The sequence below is a fragment of the Silene latifolia genome, chromosome 1, assembly GCF_048544455.1.
Source record: "Silene latifolia isolate original U9 population chromosome 1, ASM4854445v1, whole genome shotgun sequence".
In the NCBI taxonomy this organism is placed as follows: Eukaryota; Viridiplantae; Streptophyta; class Magnoliopsida; order Caryophyllales; family Caryophyllaceae; genus Silene; species Silene latifolia.
The window spans coordinates 181405189-181411188 of NC_133526.1; positions in this window are offsets into that span (position 1 = coordinate 181405189).

Genomic DNA, 6000 nt, shown 5'->3' on the forward strand with positions numbered 1-6000 from the left:
AGTAACCTTGTAGGTGCATGAAAAAGTAATATATGTGCATTAAACAACCGTGTACATGCATGAAATAACTGTTATATGTGCATGAAATAAGATTATATGTGCATGAAATAAGGCTACATGTGCATGAAGTAAACTTGTACGTGCATCAAATAAGGTTTTATTTACGTGTATAATTAGACCATATATAGGTATTAAAAAGTTTTTCAGTTTTTCAGTTTTTCAGTTGGGTATATTATCATACTAATTACTATTATAGTTGTTTCGCATCGAGCAAGCCCTCATAACAAAAGCAAATTACTAGGAAGTTTTACCATGTGCAACCTAACAACAACAAAAGGAAGTTGTGTCTTCTAATTGGTTTATGTAATATACTAATATGTTTTTTCATTTATCTCTTTGGAGCAATTATGTTATGTATAGTCCTCATTTTATCTTTGTTTAGCGTATATTAAAGGCTATTAGCTCAATGGTAGAGCGAAGTGCTAATTTTGCACAAAGATATGGGTTCGAATCCCATATAGCCTATTAAATAACAAATCCCATGATTGCAACTTGTCGAGATGCAAGCGGTACAGTACAACTAAGATTAAGCTTGGCATAATCATACTTGGGAAAAAATGAGCATGCCATAATTAGACTCCGCGTGCAGCAAGAACGCCGAGTAGGGAATGTGTTAGCTTTGTAGTGATCAAAAAGGCATAAAAATTAGCTTATGTACAAAAAAATATGACCATAGATTCCGATCTTTGGCGATCTCAATGTAAATGTAAAAGGAACATGGTATTTCCTAGCCAATGTGGGAATTGAACCCACATCTTGTGCATTGCACAATGCTCTGCCATTTGAGCTAATTGACTTTCGAAATAAATAAAATGTAAGTATCCGTAATGTAGAAACGGTAATGACAATATTAAAGTTAGTATAAACTCATGTTAATGTTTCATTAAATCATTCATAATGAACATATGTGAGCAATTAAAAACGAATATGACCAACTAACAAGAAAAACTTATGGAAATTTCATGCCCACTCATAACAGATGAGCATGAGCAGGCAAGTGACGCAAATATGCCTTGTTCCCGACAAGCATAATCATGATACTACTCTCTGTGTGATAACGCAGTTTTTTCCACTATTTCTCCATATTCTCAAATGTGACGTGCCTTGTAACATCATAGAAGTCACAATTATAACATTCGAATCTTCTAATTCCATTGTATAGCTTCAATTATAAACACTAAAATGTTTTCAGTCATAACACCAAAAATCAAATGCAGTTTGTCAGTTATGTTGACAAGGTAAGGATGCATATCTTGACTCCCTCTTATTCGGTCGGAAACGAGGTCCCCAATCTCAACTATGTGTTAAACTTGCTGAAGACATTTATTTAACTAAAAAGTTTAAGCGGCTAATTACCTGATGAGCAGCGACAAATTTTCTAAACTAAGGGACATCGACAATAGGGCCGATTGGAAATCGCTTGTGAACAAGACCGTCGTGCACAAACATATAGGACATTCCAAACTGTTATTCCAAGTCCGTGTTCCAAAGATCACCAGTATATCAAATGAGCCTCGGATTAAATTTGTGACAAGATGAACTTGAATAATTAACACGATTATGAGACTGTCTCATTTAAAAAGTCTGGATCACAAATACATGTACAGGTAGTTAAGAGTAAGGGGACTTACAACACCAAAACAGAGACCAGGAACAAGACCCTTGTGGAAGAAACCATAATTGAGAAGGGCTATTGTTGGGACAGCATTTATTATCGCAAATACATCGTTTAGCTCGAACGATCCTTCTCCTAGTTTGTGATGAGACTGTAACCATGCACACAACATAGTAAGTACTTATAAAGTAAATGGTCAATTCTCTGAAGATTTAACTTTCATAGCTAATGTGAACCATGTTCAACTATTCAATTGCGATATTGGACTTGATCTCGGAATCAGTACAAATGGTATATCAAAATAAACTAAATCCATTCTTACATAAAATAACTCAACTTGAAACAGTGCTCATTAGGCACATTTAAATGCAACTATTGTGAGTCTTAGTAAACTATTCCATGTCATTTGTTCTCAGAACTAGTTGGTTTAGTTCAAATGTACTATATATGATATAATAGTAAATTAACCTCGTGTATGTGCCACAAAGACGCAGGTCAAAGAACTCTATGTGCCCATCACGCCCAAAACTCCATTCCTACATGTAACAAATATTACCATCAGAATTCAGAACATCTGTCCATTGAGGAGGGGCAATACAGATCGACCCTGAAAAAGGAAAAAAAATCAACAATAAGTGAAAATGAGTTACCATCATCTAAATTGATGAATATAAAACCCTAATTATCATCAACTAAAAACAAAAACGGATTTAATTGATGAATATGAACCCTAATTTCGACTAATTCGACTAAATTTAATTGATGAATCGAAAAATTGAAAAGACATAAAAATCTAAACCCTAATTTCACAAAAATAAAAATCAATTTCAAGCCTTTACCTCGTCAAATCCACAACGTCCACTGAGGAAGAAAGCATAACGAAGTTGAATTCACAATGCCGAGAATGCGATTGAAAGGGAGGAAAGGAAAGATTAGTAGTAACACGAAATTGATGCACGAACAGAGGAATTTTTTTGTTGTTGTTGTGAGCTTTGAAGTGAGAGAAAGAAATAAAAGTGAGAACAAGTAAAATGACGGGATTTGAGGGTGTGTGAGTTAGATTAGTTAATGCCAGCCCTTTATTTCTTTGACATCTAATGGCTGTGAGAGGTTCTCATAGTTCTCATTATAGTGGTGGTTCTCATTGGATCCCGACCCTATATATATATATATATATATATATATATATATATATATATATATATATATAGAGGTAAGATCCGGTGAGTCCACCTATATTTTTGAGTCCCATGAGTCCACTTATGTATCACACGCTGTACACAAGAATATCACTTGTTAATTTTGGTATCATGTATCACAGTAAAATTAAGAGCACGAATGTTGGAAATATGGAGCCTCTTCCTGCAATTCTAGCGAGATTTCCATGCACAGGCGATGCTACTAATCTGGAGTCTTCCAGAATTAAGAGCACGAATGTCGGAAATAGACAGAGATTTGGAAAGAGCAACTGCATATCCATCATTCATTTAGTCTGATCCATCAAGGCAGAGCTACTATATACTCACTCATACGGTAACTATAATAATCAAAGTACGAAATGTCAATGCTACATGACTCATAACTATCTTACTGTAATTGCATGCAGTAAAAAAATCAGGTCTTGACAATAATGTCCTATATTTACAAATGATCGGGAGTAGAATTACCACAAGAGGAACTCAAGGACGAAGTAGCCGAACAAAATGAAGTAGTTGACCTAACATTTTCATTTTTACAATCACTACTATTAATATCACTTGAAGATTCATCACTACTACTAGAATAAATACTATTTTTAGCATCAATATTAATTTGAGCAAGTAAATCAATAAAAGCACTAATTATGTACCCATGATGTTTTTTACCATTTACCTTTAAGTACCACCCTAACAACTCCTCCAATTCTTCCCAATCATCCCTCACTTTCAAACTTTCCACCATTTCCTCCATTGATCTCTTGAAATCTTCATATGGGTCTTCACTTTCCATACACATTGCCACACTCTCCTTATATAGGTTAACTGTGAGATTTTTGGTTTCAACTTTCAATTAGCCTAAATTTCAAAAGAGACGATGTCTTAATACGAAGTATATTTTTTAATTCGTGATGATTTAATTCTTGTCTATTATTCATAATGCCATATTATAACCAGTCATTTTGCATAATTCAATCGTGGAGAAGAAGTAAGAATCGAGAATTGCGTGAATAATTGATGAGATGACTTATTTGTCAGATAATCGACACTAATTACCAGTCATTTTGCATTATTCAATGCTATCAATTCCACAGTAACCAGTCAATTTGCAACTATTCAAGAATCGAGAAGTAGTTTGACATATTTTAGGTTCAGTGGTGTGATATTGTATAGTATAACCCGTGATATTGTTTAGTACAACCAGTGATATTGTTTATTGTAAGGTGTGATATTGTTTTGTATAACTCGTGATACTCTTTTACTGGACTCACAGACTCAGATACAATATCACATGTTATACTAACAAATATCACAACTTTATTTTTTTAATTTTTTTTTTTTTGTAAAAAAAAAACGTGATATTTTTGTGTAGAGCGTGTGATACATAAGTGGACTCACGGGACTCAAAAAGATAGGGTGGACTCATGTGATCCTAATTCTATATATATATATATATATATATATATAGAATTAGGATCACATGAGTCCACCCTATCTTTTTGAGTCCCGTGAGTCCATATATAGAATTAGGATCACATGAGTCCACCCTATCTTTTTGAGTCCCGTGAGTCCACTTATGTATCACACGCTCAACACAAAAATATCACGTTTTTTTTACAAAAAAAAAAAAAAAAAAAAAAAAAATTGGTAAAAAAAAGCTGTGATATTGTTTAGTATCACACCTTACAATAAACAATATCACTTGTTGTACTAAACAATATCACGGGTTATACTATACACTATATATCACACCACTGAAGAATCAAACAAGCAGTTCCCAAATGATAGAAACTGAACAAGGAGGCATAAGCCCACAACCCCATATGTTGGACAGAGCTTGTTTTCCACATGGGTGGCAAGAGGTAGTAAATAGATTTAATGCAAATTGCAATGCAAAGTTACGGCCTTACGAGTCATCTGGAATTCACCTGCGTGTTTTAAACTCGTAGCCTCTCTATGTTTCAAAGTTCAAACAGATGGATTTAAGGTTATGTACATCTGTTGATAAGACCCCTGTACTCACGAATGTCGCCATGGCGGAGTGGCACAAGTGTAATAGTGTAATACAGTTGTTGATGCTAGTGCATGACACGTTTGAACAGCTATGTGCAAGGCATTTAAGAAAGAAAACAAAGGCATACCATATAAAGATGTCGCCAGTCTCATGGGTTATACTATACACTATATATCACAAGTTATACAAAACAATATCACACCTTACAATAAACAATACCACTGGTTCTACTAAACAATATCATGGGTTATACTATATAATATCACACCACTAAACTTAACTCCGCCTTCCACCATCTTCATTGTCAATCATTTTATAGGTTTTGACAGTTTGAGATCTGTTTGCCACTGTCTCCAATTGACGCATTCTTAAGGCAATTTAGCCGTGAATACAAAAATTGTAAGAGAGCTCGTTGTCCTATAACCACATATTCTTTGTCATTGGAGTAGAGGTGGTTATAGGATGTGTTAATCGGGTTATATCAGTTCATATTTTCGGCTAACTTAAGTTCTTCTTTTTTGGCTTGGGTTGAGTTATTTTGTGAGATCAGCTAGTAACATATCGAAACTGTGAGCACGACATAGTGTCAAAATTCAGTATTTTGCCATTCAAGTACGAGACTACGAGTGTACGACATTAACAATCTTAATCTTGGGTATGAAGATCATGGTCTAGGAAAACAAAGAAATTGAAAACCTATCAGATTTTATTTTGGTTACCCACGACAGCATAGTAGTATTGTACATCCATTACTATGCACTAGCAATCGGTTAGTATATTTCCATTACCTATCATTGAAAACAATTGTTTCTAACTAAGCAGAAGGATTGCCAAACGGCAATATTCAATCAGTTTCCTCGTAATTTATGGGTCGTAACATAGTATACTAAGAAATGTAAATGGATGTAACATGCGATTATTTGTAAAGGTTAAACCAAACATAAAAAGAACCATCGACACAGCTGTTGATGAAAATGGCTTCACACTTCGAATGCTCCACCTGCTCCACGTTTAAAGATTTAGTGAGTCTTGTATAAGACGGTCTCACATGTTAAACCAGCCCCATTCATATGTGTATCTCTCATTTAATTATAAGTTTAATCGGTTTATTTATG